Source organism: Lepidochelys olivacea (genome assembly GCF_965140295.1).
Source record: "Lepidochelys olivacea isolate rLepOli2 genome assembly, chromosome: 14".
Taxonomy (NCBI): Eukaryota; Metazoa; Chordata; order Testudines; family Cheloniidae; genus Lepidochelys; species Lepidochelys olivacea.
Window position 1 is genome coordinate 12986485 of NC_140424.1, and position 21242 is coordinate 13007726.

At 41.4% G+C, this 21242-nt stretch overlaps 1 long non-coding RNA gene across 3 annotated transcripts in view; it reads left to right on the forward strand.

The window, feature by feature from the left end:
- LOC311530512 overlaps nt 1–21242 on the forward strand; it is a 63011-nt gene that overhangs the window by 25890 nt on the left and 15879 nt on the right. The window contains exon 2 of one of the 3 annotated variants that reach the window (XR_014714017.1): nt 15508–15588. The exons of the other annotated variants lie outside the window; for them this stretch is intronic. This is a non-coding gene — a long non-coding RNA (uncharacterized lncRNA). The remainder of the gene's footprint in view (nt 1–15507; nt 15589–21242) is intronic. 3 annotated transcript variants of the gene reach the window in all.

A 21242-nucleotide genomic window follows, 5' to 3' on the forward strand; every position in this document is an offset into this window, starting at 1 on the left:
TGATAAGTTAGATACATAATAGGCACAGTACTGTTCCCAGTGAAGACGCTGGGAGGGTTCCCATTGACCCTCAGTGGTAGAAAGACAATGCCGTGTGTGTGTGTGTGTGTGTGTAAGTAAAGGAAAACTAATAGATCAATGTTTTGTTTTAAATAATACCGACCACATATTTGGTACTATTACAGAGTCCTTAGAGAGCTTTTAATGACACTAAACTTTGCTGGTGACAATATTTAATCTGATCCTCTTACCAATTGGTGTGTTTAATTTTAGCTTTGTTATTAACCAGCGGTTGACAGTATGAGTAAAAGATTGTGGCAGATACAGAGGATGAAGTACAGTTGACGTAATGCAAGTTATGGGTTACAGTAAATACACAACCTTATTAAGGTTATCAGTGATCTATTTTTACACAGAGGGGTTCAGAGTTCAGTGCATCTAAACACAAGCAGTAAATCATTCTATTCTATTTCTCTTCAGTAAAGGCCCCTCTAATATTAAGATTACCAGAGGATCTGCAATTCATATGGTCTCTTCTGTCACAAGTCATGTTATGATTTTTTATGAATTACTTTGTATTTTAAACAAAATAATTCTCCATTCTGTACTTTCAACATTGTGAACAGATTTCAGATTTTTTTTTAAACTTTGCTAATAACCGCTTCCAACTTCAAATATTTCCCACCCAGACAATAAATGACATTTATTCTTTCACTCATTCAGTGAGGACTGCATCTTTAGTTCAAGTGAATACTAGAGATCAACTCTTGCAAGGAAAAGGGAATCCAGAACTAGGCAGTGAACAAAAGGAAGAACTGTTTTTGAAATATAGCATTCTCCAAAATGTAATTTACAATACACACCTGCATTCTGTTATTGATCTTTAAGAGAAGTTCTTGGAGGTTTGGTAAACAATCTTGGTACAGTGGTCAGAATTTCTTCTTAAAGGGGGGGGGAGGGGAGGGAGAAAGAGGAAAACAATCTTCACTCACTCTAAAATAAGTCAGTGCTATCGCTGAGTGCTCAGTCTCTTTCCGTACCCTAAGTGTTAGAAAAATATTTCATAATATCCTTAACCAAGTCATGTATTTTAGGCACATAGCCTCTCCCAAGGTCAAATTTCTCCCTGGTTATGTTTATGTGGAATGTCATTGCTAGAGAATTTTGAGTTTTATGGCCATTGTTCCCAATGAAGCTCACACTGAAGTACCCATGCAACCAAAGTTAAAACAAATATAGAACTATATGTGCTTCACAAGAATAGTAAACAGAGCATGCTCAGTAGGTTCCCAGCTACCACAGAAATGGGCCTGGAGTAAGAAGCTAGAGTAGGGAGACCGGACAGCAAATGTGAAAAATCAGGACGGGGTCATAGGAGCCTATATAAGAAAAAGACCCAAAAATTGGAATTGTGCCTATAAAATTGGAACATCTGGTCACCCTAAGCTAGAGACAAGATACGTTTAATAATAATGATTCTAAAACAACGGGACAGAGTTGCTATCAACCCATGTGAAAATAAAGTACCTGTGCTTTGGCAGAATTGTAAGGAATTCAGTCACTCCAACTTGCCACTGGATGTCACTGGTCCTTCACACTAATAGCAGAGCAGGGACTGTATTGTTGAGACAGTAGAATATAATTTCAACACTCAGGGATTTCTGGAGAACCTCACATAGACCCATATAAAATGATTAATCTAGTTTCCACAGGCGCTTCCGAAATATCATTAGGTGTAGGCAGCGTATTCCGTGTCCCAAACCTAAGAAGACAGAGTACCTGAGAAATATTCAAACTGAGATAAAGCTTTCCATTCCACTGAATGTTTTAATGAGACAAATCAACCCACTAACCTTTAAGAATGCTTGCGATCTATTTCTGTACACTTGTCTGTCTCATTTCATAATCCTCTGGGTTCTTGTTCAGTGTATCCTACTGAATTGGGAAGAGCTTCATCTGCTTACACTTTAAAACCATACACCAAAAACAGATTCACAAGAGTGTCTGGGAGTAAAGGTAGTCTAGATTCTGCACTATCATCTTATCCTTCACAAGCACACTTGCATCTGCTCATAAGGCTGTGCCTTTGGCAATTTGGCAGCGTTACTGGTTGTGATGTTGGGCCACTCTTGGGCTTAAGACCTAGCCTGTATCTCATTCCTTCACACAGTCAAGGCAAGTATATGGATATGAGTTACAAGACCCGTATTCAGATCCCATGCCTCAGTTTGTAAACTGATTTGCCAATGGGATCAGGTAGGAATCCTTCTTCACCCCCATCTGTAGAACTGTACAACTGGCTATAGGTCTGATTTAAAGTCCTTTGAAGTCAATGGAATAATCTCTATTTCTCTGTACTTTGGGTCATAACCTATGTGCAATAGTGGATGGGGGCTTGGCTCTTCACCCTCCTCTGAAGCATCAAGTATTGGCCTCTTCCCACAGCAGGATATTGTATCTACTGATGGTACTTATATGGCCTCTATTACTATAATATCCTAGTGCCTCAAAATCTTTAATGTATTTATCATCTCAGCGGTGCTGTGAGTTAGGCAAGTGCTATTTTATTCCACTTTACAGATGGAGAACTGAGGCAAAGAGAGAGACTAGTGCAGGGGTGGGAAACTTTTTGGCCTCAGGGCCACATCTTGATATGGAAATTGTATGGAGGGCCAGCTGGGGCAGGGGATTGAGGTGCACGGGGGGCGGAGGGGTGAGATGAGTGCTCCAGCTGGGGGTGCAGACTCTGGAGTGGGTTTGGGGATGAGGGGTTTAGGGTGTAGGAGGGTGCTCCGGGATGGAGGGGTTCAGAGGGCAGGAGGGGGCTCTCAGCTGGGGCAGGGGTGCACAGGGGGTTGAGGCTCCGACTGGGGGTGCAGACTCTGGGGTTGGGCTGAGGGGCTTGGGGTGTAGGAGAGGGCTCCAGGCTGGGATCAAAGGGTTTGGAGGGTGATCAGGGCTGGGGCAGGGGGTTGGGGTGTGGGGGGAAGCTCAGGGGTTCAGGATCCGGGCAGCGCTTACCCGAGGCGGCTCCTGGAAACAGCAGCCTGTTCCCGCTCCGGCTCCCATGCGGAGGCGGGGCCACATCGCTCTGTGCGCTGCCCCGTCCGCAGGCACCAGCCCCGCAGCTCCCATTGGCCGCAGTTGCCGGCCAATGGGAGCTGCAGAGCCGGCACTTGGGGTGGGGGCAGTGTGCGGAGCCCCCTGGCTGTCCCTGCTTCTGGGAGCTGGGCGGAGCTGCTGCACGTACAGAGTGGAGCAAGGCAAGCCCCCCACCCCGCTCGCTGGCTGGAGCACCAGAGTGGGGAAAGCTCCCAACCCCGCTCCCCGGCACGAGCTCGAGGGCCTGTAGTTTGCCCGCCCCTGGACTAGTGCCCCACTTAAGGGCACATAGGCCGTGTTTATACTATAGCTGCTACAACAGCATTGTTCAGTGCTGCTGCTGTAGGAATCATCTAGGCTACATCAGCAGGAGAGTTCTTTCTGTTGTTGTAGTGAATCCACCTCCCCAAAAGGTGGTGGCTAGGTTGATGGAGAAATCAGTCTGTGGACCTATATTTGTTTACTACAGGGATAGATCGATCTAGCTAGGGCGCTCAGGTTGCAAAATTGTCCACGGCCCTGAGTGACACAGCTAGGTTGATCTAATTTTTTAAGTGTAGACCAGGCCATAGGAAGTGGCAGAGCAGGGAATTTGACTCTCATCTAAATCCCATGCTAATGCCCTAACCACTGCATCAAATTTCCCCATATATTGGGCTTGAGGGACCAATGGTTTGATCCAACATGACTACTCCAAAAAAGGTGGTGAATCTTATTTAGAAACAGTTCCCTTTCTGTGTAATTTTCAGTGTGCCTTTATTACTAGGTACTAAGGCTGGGATTGTCAGAAGGGATTAAGGGAATTTTGTGTCCAACTCCCATTGAATTTCAGTGTGAGTTAGACATCTAACTCCCTTAGGTTCCTATGAAAATCTCAGACCCAAAGATAGACTTGCGACTAAGGCCCTACTTGAATTGTGGGATGATCTCCAAATAACTGCAGCTGAGTTGTGGACAAGACATGGAAAAGTAATAATGGACCTTTATTAATAGTGGTAATTTGGAAAAGCCAGAGTAGACCTATTTGTTTAAGAAAAACTTGCTGGAATGAAATAAACACTCAAGTATTAGGTTATGCCTGCTAATTTTTTTTTTTTAAATAACCAGACGTTTTGCTGCAATTGTATTACTTTCATTAAACAAAAAAAAAAGTAGTGACCGGTACAATATAAAATGCAGAAGACTAAAACACAACTGCAGTAGAAATCAAGTCCAGTCACTTTAGCCTTTTACATTTTACAGACATTGATTGTTAGTGCAGTACTAGTTACATGCTCAAATTGTATGCAAAACTGTGGACTATGCAAAGTAAGCTAATTAAAATCAAACTGCGGTGAAAGCCTAATATTGTGGGATTCGCAATATCATGAATGAAGTAGGGCCTTACTCATGGCCTAGCCTAGTAATAGCTGAGAAAAATTCTCCTTTAGCTTGAAGCAGAAGGAGCAGACTTCTATCCCGAGTCTACACGGCTGCCATAACATTTTGTGGCCATTGTAGTAGCTTAGTGACAACTAAAGTCTTATATTTCTGATAAATTAAAGAAGAGTTGCATAATATGTGGGGGAGGAAAGTGTATATATCAAAGTACACACAATAGCTAGATATGGACCTAAATGCGTTGCTTGGCTACTTTCTAGTCCAATATGTTGTGCAATCCTAAACACAGAGCAAATTAGAATTTGCAATTAGAATTTAAGCTGCCTTATTCAAAATACCCAGCAGTTAAAGGAGATTTTACCACAGAACTGCAGTCACAAGACATCATGGTTTTCGTGGAGCGCGGGGGGGGGGGGGGCGAAATGCATGTAGTTTTAAAGCAGAACTGTAGACTGACACAAGCTGCTTTGTATTCAGCTTTACTGCAGACCCACTGAGCTTCAAGGGCATCTTCCAACTAAAGTAATTGCAAATTACATGCAGAACATGAAAGCTAAATGGGAACTGAAAGTTTAGCTTTATTAATAAAACAATTAACACTCTCATGCTTTATCTTAAAGCACATTTAAAATAGTCACTAGTCTTCGTTATTCCTGTGAAGTAGGTCAGTATTATCACCCCCTTGTTATAGAGGAGGAAATGGACAGGCAGTTCAAATGTGTAATTACACTAGGAATAGATTGGGGCAAAGGTGCTTTTTAAAAAATGAGTTGGCCAACAGGATTTGAAACCTGATTTAGCATGGACGCAGGTTAAACAACTTTATAGTAAGTTTAGCTGATTGTCACTAATGGGAGCCTAGATTCAACACAAAGTGAACAGCTGTAAAAGGTGGCATTTTAAACACCCTTTTTACCTAGGGTATTCTTTGTACAGACAAACCCTAATCAGCATTCAAGGATATAAAGGTCAGGACAGGATTAGAGACCGCCAGGATTAGAACAAAGGTTTCCTAGCTGCCTTCTTGGGCCTTGTCTACCCAAGAAAGTTTCACTTTTTTAAAAAAAAAAAACTAAGCTGATTTAGAAACTAAACTGATGAACCCTCTTGTGTAGACACTTATTTCATATTAGGAGTACCCTATATTTTAGCTGAAGTTGGTAAGGAATCAATGTAAGATAATTTGATAGGATGCATTCTTCAGCTCAAGTGTTTCCCTGCAAGGGGGTTGCATCAGTTTAACTAAAGTTGGATTGGGAAAAAAAACAAAAAACAACACCACTTTTAGTTAAACTGGGATAAGTTTGTGTAGACAAGGCCTTGCACTCAAATCACTAGCTAACACCTCTTTCCCAGTCTAAAGTGTGACTTGTTATTTGTCCAATAGCGCATTAAATAGTTTGTGTGGCTTTAGGATCATTGATTGAGAATGCACTTCCCGGTTAGCACTAACATACATGAATCGTTGCAGAAGGCACAGTTGCATGCACAGTGATGTTACAGCTGACCTTAAAAAAAAAAAAAAAGCAAAACGAACAAGCCAAGCTATTTATAGCTGAGCTAATTATTTTGATACCATATGACAGTGTTGGAGTCTGTTTTCCCTTCACTCAATTAATGCCAGTGGAAAAAGCATTCAGTACCCTTTTAATAGCATGCATCAGCGATAATACAAAGACTTTGCTTAATGTTTAAAACTGCAGGATTTTGCAGTACAGCAAAGCATGCAGAAAAAAAGCACAATGTTTTGTATTTCTGGGTTGCTATAGGAGAAAGTACAGTCTGTGTGGATGTGAGTAAACAATAATGGGATTGCTGTGTGTTGGGTTTTTATGTTTTTAAATCCTCTTTATTTAATGAGAGGATAACAAGGACCAAATCGGTGTAAACCATAGATTAACATGGCACTAGAAACTGTTTGCAGCTTCCAGAGTTCTTTCACCTGTAGATCTCAAAGCATTTTATGAAGGTGGTTAAGCTATTGCCCCATTTTACAGATGGGGAAAACAAGCACAAGTGGAATACTTTACCTGAGGTCACACAGGGAGTGACAGAATGGGGAATAGAACTCCTGACTCCCAGCCCTTTGATTAATCAATTGAGCCTCTTTTTTGGCAGAGGGAGGTTGCAGGATTGTGTACTTTCATCACACAGGGCCCAGTTCTCAGTGCACCAAAAGGGTGCCTGGACAGGTCTCAGAACAGAACTTTTTAAAAAACAGTGTGCCAAATTCCTCCTTTAGGATTAAGCAAATAGTGTATTTTTTTCTCCTAAAAGGAAATAAATGGGAGACTATTTGATTTTATCTTGCACCAGAGCATTTCAGCTTACAAAGAAAATATTTCCTGCCGGACTGAATCAAACTAAAAATTGCTGCATTCCAATGACTCAGCAGTGGCCTATGGGGTGATGAGTTTGGAGCTCAGTCTAGTTGGCACCAGTTGAGCTCCCTGCCTAATTTCCTTCCATACACTGTCCCCTGTGCAGTCTTAGCTGAACAATATAGGACTGAGCGGGTATGGGGTGAAGACAATTATGATAGAGGCATACTGGTGATACAGCACGGGGGAGGCTTGCCCTGCTTCTGCCTTCTGCTTTAAGTTCTGTTAAGTATTTCAAACTTTCAATACAGCACCTGCATTGCTGAAGCTTTTAAATAAAACCAGACCCAAACTGAACCTGACAATGAACAACAGTTTGCAAGAAGAGAGCGTTCATGCTGTTTCTGAACCAGTTCACCTACTCATAATTTATTCCAAACCCTTACTGTACTTTTCCCAAGGTGCCACATGTGTGAGAGCTGCATTTATTTGCTATGTTATTAACTTGCTGCCGAAGGACCTTGGGTTCTCAGGCACTAGAAGCCTATGAGAAAAACAAAGGGGGGTGGGGAAGGGTTGAAAGGCCCCTAGCCCTCTGGAAGGGAGAAGAATGGAGCCAAAATGGCATGTTTTCTCCTTCCCTACAGCTGGTGGGTACCCTTCCACACAAGTCTGTGGTTTCTGGGAGTGAAATTTGTTGGGGCAGCAAACAAAGTCATTTAAGATGAGGTGGCAGAACAGGGCCTCTATGCAGCATGATCCCCATCAATCCACTGGATTTTCTTTGTAGAAATCTGCAGGAGAGTTAGTGGGCGTGGGAGAGTTGTGGGTATTTTCTAGCCCCCTGACGCAGTAAGGGGCCACAGCCATGGAGGAAAAAGCCAATAGCAGCATGACTCTTGGTTTCCAAAGATAAGGGTAGAAGAGGTGCCTGTGCTTTTCCCATCCTACGAGAATGATTTTGAAGACTTTTCCCACTCTGAATTGGGATAAAAAGTAAAATTTTCACAAACCAATAATCCAAAAAAGGTTCAGATCATGTCAATCAAGGCACTTCATTTTGATTTGAATTTAGAGTGTTAAAAAAAAGTAACTAACATTTTGGAACAGTCATTTTGAAGCAGAAAATGAAAATTTCAAGTATCAAAATGGGACATTTAGACAATTTTGAAACTTTTTCTCAAAACCTTTGGAATTGAGAGATTTGTCAAAACAGATGCTTTCCCGCAAACAATTTTGGTTTCGATGAATCGGCAGTTTCTGAAGAAAAACATTCCAACGATGAATTCCTGACTAGCTCTATCTACAAGTAATGCCCTCTCCCCAAAATCTGTAGAATAGCTTTTCCCATAGATCCTTGCCCTCTGCAAGGCTTGATGGTCATCATGCCTTCTTCCCCATTACAATACCCTCCCTCCAGAGGATATTCCGTGTATTAGAACTCCTAGCACTCTCCCACCGTTGCAAGAGGAAAACAAACATATGCACAACCTTTAGGCTTTAACAGACCTTTACATTCTGTGCCTTTCCTAGTTTGCTATTTGTGGCCTTTCAAGCTTTCAAAGAGCAGGTGCTGTTTGTGAAGCCTCTCTGTGAATATTGCTTTGTTTTCATTTTATTTATCTTTTTAAAATCACGTGGGTCAGGCAGCTGCAGGGCCCGTGCAATATTCATGACAGGCGCTGATTTATGTAGGCATGAAGCTGTGCAGCAGAATTACAGGTTCCTGAATGTTATATGCAGATTTAATTTCTTTTTTATGACCACAGGATACAAGCAGAGTTTCTCGAGTGCAAAATTTATGAGACGTTCATTCATACGAGTTTTCAGGGGGCAATGCATTTATTCCTGTCAAAGGAAGAAAGAAAGGCAAGATAACGATAGTCCAACTTTTTGCTGAGTTTGGGTGACCAAGATACGATACTGTACAGGACGTGTCTGAACAGGGATAGGGAGATTGCCCAATAGCAGCTTTGCAACATGAACATTTATAGAAAAGCCATGTCTAGGGGTTTCAGCTATATTCTTAACGGTGCCCACCACGGTAATATCTGAACACCTCTGGAGTATTTGTGGCTTTATTCTCTCAATCATCCTGTGAGGTAGGTTTTATCCCCATAGTACATAAGCATAGAGAGTTAGTGACATAGGCCAGGTCTACACTACCACTTACTTCGGTATAACTTACATCACTCAGGGGTGTGAATAAGCCACCCCCACCCACCCCGAGTGACATACGTTATACCGACCTAAGCGCCAGCGCGGACAGCACTAGGTTGGTGGGAAGACTTCTCCTGCCAAAATAGCTACTGCCTCTGGCAGAATGGATTTACTATACTGACGGGAGAATGCTCTTCCATCAACATAGAAAGTCTTCACCAGATGTGCTGCAGCAGCACAGCTGTGCCAATGTAGCGCTTTTAGAGTAGACTAGCCCTTAGTTAGACTGGAAGCACTTCTGGGCAGAGACACTGTGTTACAATGCCTAGTACAGTGGTGCTCTGAGCCATGATCAGGGCCCCTAGATGCTACCACAGTATAAATAAAAATGATTAGCCAGAGTCATGTGAGAAGCCTGCAGCAAATCCAGGAATTGAACTTAGCTCACCGAAGTCCTGGTCCAGTGTCTTACTCCCATGACTATTCTTCTTCCTCAGCTGTAGTTTCTGATTTGGAACTTGTGCCTGCAAGCCCTCCGCATTCAATGAGCTTCCCAACTCAGGGGAATGCCAGGAGTACCCCTCACTCCACACCTAGGATGCATGGCATCCATTCCTAATTTCAATTTTTGATTATGAAACTGGATTGCATACAATTCAAGTTATTAAATGCAACCACATGGCCCAACGACTTGTGCTTGTCTAATGTGGGGACTTATTTATACTGCCCTGTGAAACAGACAGGGGGAAAGGGTATTACCCCTTTAAGGAACAGGCTGGAGTGTATAGTCCGAGGATAATCAAGGCCACCCTGCCCTGGGATCTGAGCTATATTAACAGGAAGCAGAACAAGGAAAGAGAGCAGGAGCCTGAGCCTGGTGGGCTGCAGGAGGTGCTCTCTCGGGTACCTGGAGACAAGCCTAATCTGATTCAGAGACTTGATGTAGACTGCAAGTTTGGGAGCTGTGAACCCAGAGCCCAATGAAATGCGTGTTGTAAGAATTCCTGGCCTGACATCTGATTAAAAGGAGATGGTAGTTTGTTAATATGTATTGGCTTCTCCCTGGCCCTGAGCTGTTAAACTGAAACCTATTGCTGCTCTATTTGGAGACATTAAGGTGCACAGGACTGCAAGAGGGTGCTCAGGGACCACCTTTACAGGCCCCTCCTGGAACCCTAGTTTCATATACTTACACCTAGCTTCATTCCGTGAAGTCTGGCCTGTTCTAGGAAGGGGAACTTTTGTATTTTTTAGTTACCTGCATGAAACTGCAATCCGCCTGTCCGGGACTCTCTCTTCCCACTGGGGTCCTGCTCAGAGGCTCCCATTAAACATTGTCTGGTCACTGTGTCCAGCTGCTGCTACCTGGGGGAGGGAGGACACAAAGCCCATCCTACTTTCTGCTTCACTAAGCAAAATGACACGTGTCTGGTTTAACCAGCCAGTTCACAAGCCATGAATGCAACCAGCCGCCATTCTGCCTGCAAGGAGACCCAGTTATGTTTGGAGCTATTATGTATGCAGGGGCGTAGTACAATTCAGCATACCCCTTTTCCAGGAAAGAAGAGTGAAGCGTGAGCTCTCAAATGGACACTGACCCCCATAACGTTGCTGCAGTAGATTATAGAAATGTGGGGCTGGAAGGGACTGTCAGAAGTGATCAAGTCCAGTCCCCAGTACTGAAGCAGGACCAAGTAACCCTAGGGGGAAAAAAAGCAGTGCCAAGTGTGGCAGTTTACTAGTCTCTCTGCAGTTATCACAATGAGTCTGTATCTCTTCAGAACAAGGGGAGCTTTCCCTTCACTCTCCATTCTCTATCATGCTATCCAGGACAACAAAAGGAACTGTTAACATTTGTTTTTCTCTCCACCCACGTGCAGGCAGGCTCTCAGTGCTTTAGTAAAGCCCCTTCCCACACAGGGTGTAGGCAGGCTTACACCACATACATCTCAGTATATAATTTTTTCCTATCTCTCGGGAGCAACATTTGCTATGGTGACTGGCAGGGGGGTTATTTTTGTTCTTCACCAGGACTTTTGTTAACATGCTTCTCAGTCTCTGATTGCACCCACTCCGCTAGTGATCGTACCGTATAGTGTGTAATGGCAGGTCGATCGTGGAAGATGAGGGAGATGCTGAGAGTGGGTGGACTTGGATCAGGCAACGTATGTAGAAATTTCACATTGTTAAAGCTGCACTCAGGTACATTTACTTTTACCAAGAGTTACTAAGGAAACAAAGAACTGAACTGCAAAAAAGAGCAGGCGTTTCTTCTGATCAACAATAATCTGTCCTGTGTGCCAGAGCCCTTTTGCTAGAGGGCCTGAGCTCCGGTACCAAGCGGAGCAGCAGGCTTCTTAGCTACATGCTTGTGCTCTCGTAGCAGTACTCTCACTGTGCCCCATAGCTATGGCAGCCTGCAAAATACATACCATAGAAGAGGTGAGGTCTGAGAAATTAGGAACTGAAAATTTCACCCTCCAGCTTGACACATTCTGCTATCCTCCTCCCCTCCCCATGGAAATGGGATCACTTAATCAAAAGTTAGTGTTAAACTGATTTTGTTGCAAATAGAGAAAAGCACCACTGTATCAAATTTGGTAGAAAAATTTAACTTGACAGGCATGAAACAAAAGGGCAATGCCTGGTCTGCAAGAAGCTTTGCAGAAAGTTGTTCACTTGTTTCCCCAAGCTCTAATAGAGACCAGTTGTTAGCTACTCATGTACTGCGCAGTTTAGCATCATGGTAGGATGGTAGTGTGGAAATAATTGTGTGAATTCCCTCCCTGCACTGTAGGGCCATAATACCTTTCAGTAGATGGTCCCATATGTGTTGCGTTGTTGCAGCAAAACAACACTCAAGAGCTGGCAAACATGCAAGCCACAACCCAAGTGCACTCTGAATTAGTACACTGGCTCTGTGTTGTCTCAGCTGTAAACTGCCCCTTGGAGTCTAGTTTTTCCCCAGGCTATCTGTGTTAACATTAGATTTCAGCTAAGGCTTGTTTAAAAAAAAAAAAATTCATTGATTGTCAACGTGGCAGGGAAAAGAGTAGGGATCTGCCTGAGGGGTACAAAGTGTTAAAGATATATTAGACACCACAGTCTAAAGTTATTGCTATGAGAGCCGCCTCTTGTGAGGTTTGGAGTCGAATTTTGCAAATTCAAGGTTAGCATAGTTCAAATAAGTATCCAGACAGCCTGAATTCTGACCCTTTGAGTTCACCCATCAGTAGAAACTAGTGTATAAATATAACAATAACCAGAATTAGAGTTGGAGATACACCAATATGATTAGTGGCACCAGGCATTGATAGTAATGCCTAGAATTTTTAGCCACATCAAACCAGAACTGACTTTAAATGATATCACTCTATAAAAGAAAAGCAACCCCTTATTACATCATGAACTTTTTGTTGACTAAATCATAAGTCTAAGTATCTTTTATTGCTCAACAGCAAATTTGGAAAGTTCTGTAACGGAAACATTAGCAGGAGCAACATTTTTATTATGGAAGGAAGAATGTTTTGAAAAGAAAGCATAATCCCCGATTAAAGTTATCCAGGGTTGTAGCAGAGAACAAACAATTGTATTTCCTTAATGGACTGTTTAGTTTCTGGGGATATGACATCCTGGTATATTTTCTCACCATGCAGAAAATATTCTCACACAGAGATTAAAAAACAAAACAAAACAAAACAAAACAGCGTCCACTGTAAGGGTTACATCACTTTAACCATACCAGTTTCAAACAGATTTTAAAACAACTCTACAGCCCTAGCCTTGAGTTTCTGTGATATGGACAGCCATCCCCAAGGAACTGGAGATATTTTAACACCACATTTCATATAGACTGCCAAATGGCAAGCCGATCATGGCAAGTTTTTGGTCCCTGCCAGGCTGAGAGAAATTAAAACTGGTGACCTAGAGGGAGAGAGGCTGAAGAAAACGTCTCTTCTCTTGGCAGCCTTGTTGCACTACCTCAGCATCCTAAATCTTGCTCTGTGAGCGGTACTTCTCCACATGAAATGTCCTATGCAGTCACACAGTAGTTCCAGACATGCAAAAAATCAGATCCAAACTATGTTTTTTCCACAGGTTATAACAGAACGAGGTTTCCATACAGTGGTAATTCTTTGAATTTAGTGGTGACTGTGTAAGAAATTTAACTTATGTCAGCTTGGTCATGGTTAAATGATTTATTACTACATCCTTTACAATCTAGTCAGTGTAATGTGTAAATATTTCCATAGCTCTGCCAACATTTTACCTGATCCCTGTGCAAGCAATGAAAGTTACAAAGCAGTGAAAATTACAGGATCTCTATACTGACATCTACTTTGGCAAGCTAGCAAAAGAAAAACCTGCTGAATCTGTTAGACCTCTAGGGCTTACAGGATGGTCAGAATGAGCGGTGACAAACATTTTTAGGTGAGCTAGGATTCCCATTGGGGATCCCAAATAGTTCAAGAATTCCCACAGTTAAAAATGGTTTCTAAATTACAGAACAAAATATTATGCCATTAATACCTAGATGGCCACCCTCTTTTTAGCAGCAGATCAATATGATGTTGTGTTGAATGTCAAACCCAGAGACAGTGAGAACACAAATTATGGTTTATACTTAAAACACAAATGAAGTTTTCATGAACTGATTTTGTAGGTTATTTGTTAGAACCGTGGCACTTCTAGAATAAAACGCAACTCTAGTCTGAAATGGACAAAGGGCAAAATTTTCAAGTGACTTGAGCTCCTAAGTCACTTTTGAAAACGGGACTTGGTCATTTTGAAATTTTTACTCTATGTCTCTCAATTAACAAACAGACAATTGTCTAATGATCCAGTTATGCAGTTATCTGAAAGTGTGGTGGTCTTGCAGAGATGAATTACAAAGTTGCTATGATTTATGGGGACTGTCCCTATCCACCCAGCACCCACCACCTTGGATTCCATCCATTTGAGGAAGGGAATCCTTGACAGATTTTTAGAAACTTTGAGATTTATGTTAGTTTACAAGTGTCAGTGAGCATTGCCTCTGCTGAAAGAGGCATTTTAAAATAAAGCAAAGCTTTTAAACCTTCAAGAAATGTCAGCAGAGAGAAAAGCTTCCATCTGCTGCAGCTTTCTCTTCAGGGAAAGGGTTTTAATTTCACCCTGACAAACGGTGGATCTACACACTCAGCTATGCTACCCATTTGTAAAGATTCCCTGCCTGGGATTAACCACGTATAACAAGCATATGCATTAGCAAAAGCCTTAAAACACAAACTCTGTAACCACCTGCAAATCTTTCAAAGCCATTCTATTGATACTATATTTCAATAGTTCTGTGTATTTCTTTTTACACAAGCTTTCTTTAGAGTTCTTCTGTTTACTACTTATAACATAACCTTAGCAGCCACAATTTGTTAACAGAGATGATGTGGATGTTGAAGGACTATGTTATCATCAGGTAGGGGACAGGAGCTAATGTGTTTATGAAACAGACTTTTTTTCATGCACATGACCCCTACAGAGACAGTAACTGAAAAGCTAGAGGCAGGTAACATGCACTAAACAAGCAGAGCTGTCCCTGATAAGTATGGTTTTCAAAATCTTTTCCATAAGACAGTGTAAAAGGGACTTTCGTACCCTGGCAAATGTGAAAAATGTACACAAGCAATTCACTTTGCTCCTAGTAGAGATGAAGAGTACTGAAAGAAATCCATGAATATTTAAATAACTAACTGAACAGGCCCCTTTTGTGTTTGCCTTCCACAAAACAGTCTAGTGAGCAAGTTTACTGACAGGATGTTTGTGGGAGCAGTGAATTTTAAAATGAATACTAGAAAATATTGATGTGAAGCAAATTTAAGTTTGCATTCCACAAGCATCCATGCAAGAAAACCCAATTCTAAGATTTATGTCCAGTCAGTCAAAGAATGGTAACCCTAAGCTGCATGTTATGTTTCTAATCACAAAGATCATTTTGATAATATAAAATATTCACAACAAACCACTCACAAATGAACTCCACACCAAGAATTTTTCACAGTAGTCCCTTGGTAAAATCTCAAAAGCAAATTTTGAGAAAACAGATCTATTGGCAGACAATTCTCAATCAGAAAAAAGGTGAGATCAGATAAGTTATTAGTTATGCATTATTAGTCAAGCAATAGATAATAATAAATGTAAATTTCTTTTTAAAGAAATAAGAATATTTTTCCTCTGCCTGAGCCTATATCAGAGTCATAGTCTGAGTGTTACAGGAAAGAGTAAGAGATCAACGCATCATAGTAAGAGGACACTGGTGGCAAGACATGAATTTGGCCTATGACTTTTGCCTCTAGTTGCCCTCCTTCCCCCCAAGTTGGGACAATTCTGCAGGTTTTTATATCTTGCCTATTTACTCTACGTCAGGAGATATGATACAGAAGGTAACTTGCTGGAAGAACCGATTAGGGTTTCTTTCAGCCAGGAGTTAACTACTGACCCAATTGCTACACAAACATTATGTACTAGGTTAAAACAAATCCTGGAACAGCCACGTTTTGTTTCGTTTCAGGTCACCGAGTCTTTCCCTCCAAGCTCCACATCAGCCCAGGTTTCCTTGAAATGCTGGTAACCTGGCCTGAGATTTTGAAGTGTGAGTAACCAGAGATTTTTGCCCGCTTGTTTTAGTTCCATTATGAAAGTGTTGCATGGTACACAGATGGAGGTGGCAAGTGCTCATTTACAAAAGCTTAATCTTTCATAAAAAGCATGTAAAAATATGTAACCAATTATAAAACACTGATCAATTTAATATCTAACCAATCTAAATGTAACTATTTTGCATTAAATTACATGAAAGTTTGCTAGTCTTGTATGTCACATTTTATATATATAGGACAAAAGCCTGTATATATGCCCAACCTTCTACCAAACAGTGAAAAGTTAAGAATGCAGCATATATAAAATGAATACTCATTGGTACACAAGAGGGCAGATCGGGATCTCTTTTCCTAGGGAAACTCACTGCCAGTGTACATCTATGAAAGATCAGATTTTATTTAATTATCTCAAGACCAGCACCATGCTCCTTGCTTGTACGTGGCAGTGTCTGATCAAAGAGGCTGTGCAGACTGAGTGTAAACATGCTGGTTTCCTACAGAGGGCACTCATTATCACAGATGTGTTGGGACAGGAGTCTATAATTTGTTAGTCTGTAAGGTGCCACAAGTACTCCTTTTCTTTTTGCGGATACAGACTAACACGGCAGCTACTCTGAAACCTGTCATAAGACAGAGTGTTATTTGTTCAGGGAGTGGGTGAGAATGATAACTTTTGATTGGCTCAGAGTTGGTTTGCCAGTGCTGAGAAATGAAGGTCATGAGGTAACTATATCTGGAGTTATTTATAAACCAGGTGCTCGCTGCTGAGAACAGCAACATTTGATCAGTGACCCTTTTCATGCACAAAACCCCCAGAATGCATTGATCACCAGCAGTTAAACCTCCATTCTTCATCAGCAGAACAGCCTCCTTTCAGGACCTTACCAGAGGGCTAAATGCGTGAGGCAGAAGTTGTCTGACCCTACGGCAGCAATTCAATGGCATCAGTGATAAAACTTTAAAAAAAAAAAAAAAGGCCAGAATCAGCTCTGTATCTAAAGCATCTTTCATCCATATCCAAATGCTAAACTAGCGCTAGTAACATTTTCTTTTTTAAACCCCACAGATGTCTTGCCCTCAGTTTAATTATTTCCTCAGGGATTGTTTTTCTTCCTCTTCTCTCGACTTTTTTTTTTTTTTAAAACCACTTTCTAGAACTGTATTTTCTAAATGTGTGTGTTGAATTTACTGCTTATGAAAGATGCCGGGCCTTGGAGATCTTGCTACTAGGTTCTGAATACTACTTGGGCCCCAATTCAGCAAAACGCTAAAGCATGCGCTTATCCTTCAGGATGATTCCACAAAGCACCAAAAGCATATACTGAAGACTATGCATGGACTTAAATCCATTCCTATTCAGCAAAGCACTTCACAATTAATGTTAAGCACACAGTTAATTCAATGGGACTTAAGCACATGCTTAGGGCCCAAAACACACTGGCTGCCTGTCTATACTACCTCCCTCGCCATTGCTAGCATCACTACAGCAGCAAAGAGAAAATTTCATAAAAGTCTCAGCGTAAACAAGATCCTATTTTGCTGGAGAATAGGTCCAGCAAAAGCAATAGAAGTGCAAACTTCCATGCACCCATCCTCAACCCTGACACGGAGGAACTGTCCCCAGGCAGTGATCATTCGGTCTCAAGTGATTGTAAGCTCCTTGGGGCAGGGACAGTGTTTTTATTCTGTGTTTATACAGCACCTAGTGAAATATAAATAAGTGGTTTGTTTGATCCTTTACCCCTTTGCCTGTTGTTGGGGGTACTCTCCTGTAATGCAGCATTTGTTTAAGCATTTATATTACTTGTGTGTTTCAGTGTAGGACCTCATTAGTAAAACAGGTTGGGAAAATTCTGGCAAAATACTGTCGGAATTTGTGGATTCAAAACATTGTGGAGACTGTTCAGTTTCGATGAAGCTCTGACAGAACCCTACCTGGTTTTCTGCCAACTTGCCCATCTGTTTCCTCAGCAGCCTACCTGCTGGATTAATCCATGCCTGGGGACTCAAGGTCGGAGGCTGTGGGGCAACTCTGCCAGGCTACCTGCCCTGACTCCTGGGAACTGGCTGCCTGAAATCCCAGCAGGCTGCCACAGAGTGGCAAAAGATCAGAACAAGACACTAAGTTTTTCTTTTGTTCTTTCTTTTTCAGATTTCTGCTTTGGAGAATTTCAAAGGTTTGTTTTCATTCCAAATCAGAATGAAAAATTTTGAAGTCTCAAAATCCTCCACAAAATGGAATGATCACTTGCCATCCAGCTCTATTCATTAGTCACTTAAAATTGCTGCAGCAGTAGAGGTGGAGCCAAGCTTTTACCTTGTATGGGAAATCTTTGGATTTAGAATCGCCTGTGGTACTTCTACCTCTTGGGGATTCTTTTTCCATGTCCTTTGGAAACTCCAAAGTTATCTTCTCATAGAAAAATCTGCTTGCTTTTTCCAAAACTGGTGTTTCTTATGACAATATTGCCTGAGCTATACAATGGCAGTGAATTCTCAACACCTCTGTATCATCCAAATTGGTCAAGGCTTAGGTGACCATCTGAACAGCACACTAACGTAAGTTATGGCAACAGAACAAGAAAACCAGGCAAAACTCAAGTTTTAATTTTTCACAGGTTCACACAGATGTTTTCTTTCAGTTCAGTTGCAGTCAGTCAATGTGACGTCTCAATGTGAAACTCTGTTGAAACAATCAAAACTCCACAAAGCAGCTAAACTCCAATTCTTCTTTCTTATCCTACTGCACCCTTTAGGTGCATAGGGCATCCATTCTGACACTTATTTTGGTCTTGTATTTCTCTGTTCAGGCTTCTGAGTGTCATGTTGATGGATCTGGTTTCTTTCTGTATTGTTCTGCATAATGTTTCTCTAGGTCTCCCCCCTCCCGCTTTTTCCAGGTAGTGTCTATAATATCACTTGTTGGGGTAGTCATGTTGGTGGCATCCTTAAAGCATGACCTAAATATTTCCATCGTTGTCTTACCATATTTGATGCTGTAGATTGGTGTGCTCTACTGAGTGCATTACTACATCAGAAATTCTGTTTCTAATGAACTCTGAAGATATTCCACAGGCATTTACTTTGGAATGAGTTGATCTTTTTATTAATTTCTGTTGTAGATTTCCATGAGACTACTCTATATAAAAGAGAACAGACATGATGCAAATGTTTAAAACAATAAAAATAAATTAAAAAAAAAAATCACATTTTTGTGTCCGTACCAATCAGATTACTTTTCCAAATCTTTTCAAGTATATGAAAGTTGTTGAGGGTTTTTTTTTGGGGTGGGGGGGCACTATCTAGCATGATGTCTCCATCACCACACCTCTCTCCCCCTAGGTAGGTAAAGTGACTTACTTCTTCTGGTGTTTCTTTATCCACTCTAATGATGGCCATATACTTAATCTTTTCCTTGTTGATGAGCAAACCAACTTGTTTTGCTGTATCTGCCAAAAGCTTCCATTAAGTAATGTGTTGAACTAAACAAGGCAATGTCATCAGTAAAAATGAGGCCATCCAATGGTGCTTTATCATTTGTCCATACAAATTCCTTGGTTGCCTTCTGTGGTTACTTTCCTCATGGCATAGTCAATGACCAGTGCAAACAATAGTGGGGACATAATTCACCCTTTCCTTATTCCAGTTGTCTCTGCAAACCATTGACGGACATCACCATCGGTGACTGCACACTCCGCATTATCATATGATGATTCTAATTATTTTTGCCTGCACGATGCCATAATTCTCCAGAGATCGCCTTTGTGTATGTGGTCAAAAGACTTCTGGAAACCTATACAATTTATCACAAGAGGTGTTTTCCACTTCACACTTGGTCCTATAATATGTCTGAGAATAACAATATGGTCTGCACATGATCTCAGTGGCCTAAATCCCGCTTGTTCCTCTCGAAGTTGAAGGTCTATTTGTTTCTTGATACGTTCCAGGATGATGATGTACATGATTTTCTCCAGGCACTGAGAATAATATGATTCCTCTCCAGTTATTGCAGATAGTAGGGTCAAGACCATGCATCAACAGGGCACAATTAAAAGACCCAAAACAGAAAAAGTGCTTTTCAGCTTGAACTGAAGAACTGGTTCAGTGTTCCAATGGAGTCAAACTGAAGAAAACCACAACATTGGTATGCTGTGGAAAAACAAAATGTGCTATCTAAAATGTACTAAGAAAGTTTTAATAAACAACACCATCTTAAAGGGAAGAATGGACTTTGGCAGTAGTGGAAAAGAAGCAAAAACTCATGGATGCTAAGATGTGAAGAGACAAACAAGTGGCAAGGAGAACAGACAGAGGTAAAAAGGAGTGCTACAAGAGGCTGAGGATGCTAGCCAAAGAGGTAACTTTATAACCTTGTATAAGACAATGAAACAACGAACAGGAAACTTTAGCAGTACTGGATCCCCTATTAAAGATGGAAATGGAAACTCTTAATATAGAAGAAGAGCAAAAGAAAAGATGGCAAAACATTTTTAGGCTGTTTTAAATAGACCAAGTGCTAGTCAATTACTACAAATACGTGATGAAGACCTAGCACTCGAGCTTGATATTGATTTAGGAGATATTAAAATGGAAAAAGTTAGAAAAACCATCAAAAACCCAAAAATAGGAAAGCAATGAGAGAGGATAAAGCACATGATGAAATAGACCTCCAGACTTTCATTGTGTTTTTAGATAGAATATGGAAAGACGTAAAGAACCCAACTCAGTGGAAGAGAGAATATATCATAAAACTGCCAAAGAAGGGCCACCTTACTAGTTGCAATAAACCTGATTACAGTGTGTCATAAATATAAAGGGAAGGGTAACAACCTTTCTGTATACAGTACTATAAAATCCCTCCTGGCCAGAGGCACAAAATCTTTTTACCTGTAAAGGGTTAAGAAGCTCAGGTAACCTGGCTGGCACCTGACCAAAAGGACCAATAAGGGGATAAAATACTTTCAAATCTGCGGGGGCGGGAAAGGTTTTGGTCTGTCTGTTCTGTGTGCTTGAAACCGTTCAGTGAACTTGATCTGAATTCCAGTGAATCCTGAAACAAGATGAGTGGTTTCAGGTACTACACAGCTTTATTCATTAGTAGGTATAATAACTAGGGCTCTGATATTGCCCCAATAGACCCCAATGTCCATGTGGCGAGCCACTGAAGTCAACGGGGCTCTGGGCAGACATCAGAGACACTCATCAAGATCCACTTGCAGGGTCAGGGTCTAAATATGGTAGCCGACTCAGATTTCATGGACTGTTAGTAATGTTTTCCTTCTGTGGCTTTAGATGTAATCTCTTGGCCCTTCCTTAACTGAGTTAAGGATGTTGTTTTCGAAAGAAAATTTGTGGTTCAAACTTTTAAATCAAGAATTGCAGCACAAAGCCTTTTGCTAACAGACACCAGAAACATGACTGCACTGGCCATGAAGATGTGTCCCCCTACGTATTCTTGTCGGGCATATCTGTAACTGCGATAGTAAGTAGAAACTGAAAGACACAGTATGTAAATGGGTATGCATGTCAACGCATGGATAACTAAAGATTTTCTTCTGTATTAAAAATCTCTTTATTAACTGCACCCCCAACACAAATAGCACAAGACATCCTTCCTCCCATCTGCTCCAATTTTGAAATCCTGGAC